At 40.6% G+C, this 759-nt stretch overlaps 1 protein-coding gene across 6 annotated transcripts in view; it reads right to left on the bottom strand.

Annotated features, from left to right (window-relative positions):
- The window catches only part of fam184ab (family with sequence similarity 184 member Ab), a 187,258-nt gene that overhangs the window by 10,280 nt on the left and 176,219 nt on the right, over positions 1-759 (bottom strand). The window lies entirely within an intron of this gene.

Here is a 759-nt window from a genome sequence, read left to right as displayed (position 1 = left end):
ACAACATGCAATGAAATCCCCCCCCACCCCCCTTCCAATACCATGCCGCTCCAGCCATGCCAAAACACTTATCTATGAACATCAATATTCAAAGGAAAATAGCTTCAAAATGTAATAGCACAACGTGGTCTCAACATAAAACACAGCGCTTTGGAGCCGAAGAGCTTGAGTTCACTTCACGTCGGAAAAAAAACAACAAGTTTTACCCACGATACGTTTGTTTGTTTCTCGGAGTGTTTTAATCAAACCACCATCTTTTTCCTAAACTTAACTAACGGTTTGCTGCCTGAACTTGACTGTCATCGCGCATGATGCTCACATTTTCTGGCTAAACTCAACTACCAGGGCCCCTGAAATAGGGGGACCAAACGTCCTCTTTTGCCTGGACATGTCCACTTTTTACGTACTGTCCAGGGTGTCTGGGGGGGGGGGGGTTAATTCTGAAAACTGACATTGTTTCACTGTTTTTCATGGGACCATTAGCATTAAGCGAGTACTTAAATTAACTTGCGCTTTGCACACAATACTACGGTACTTTGTTGCGTGATGTAATTCCCGAGAGGTTGCCTTATATAATTATATTATATTTTATTATATATTATGCTAGCACTTTTGTTTCAGTGTCCAATAAAGGTGCTGTAGGATCTCAAAGCTCACATGGACACTGACAAACCTGATCTTATTACAATGAAAAGGTTTTAAAAGACATTTAGTTGAAGCTGGATTTTGAAGCTGACACAGAATAGGTCATATTTAGAA

This window comes from Etheostoma spectabile, chromosome 18, assembly GCF_008692095.1.
Source record: "Etheostoma spectabile isolate EspeVRDwgs_2016 chromosome 18, UIUC_Espe_1.0, whole genome shotgun sequence".
Classification (NCBI taxonomy): Eukaryota; Metazoa; Chordata; class Actinopteri; order Perciformes; family Percidae; genus Etheostoma; species Etheostoma spectabile.
Note: the sequence above shows the minus strand (reverse complement) of the source record. Positions and strands in the feature narration are given on the sequence as shown.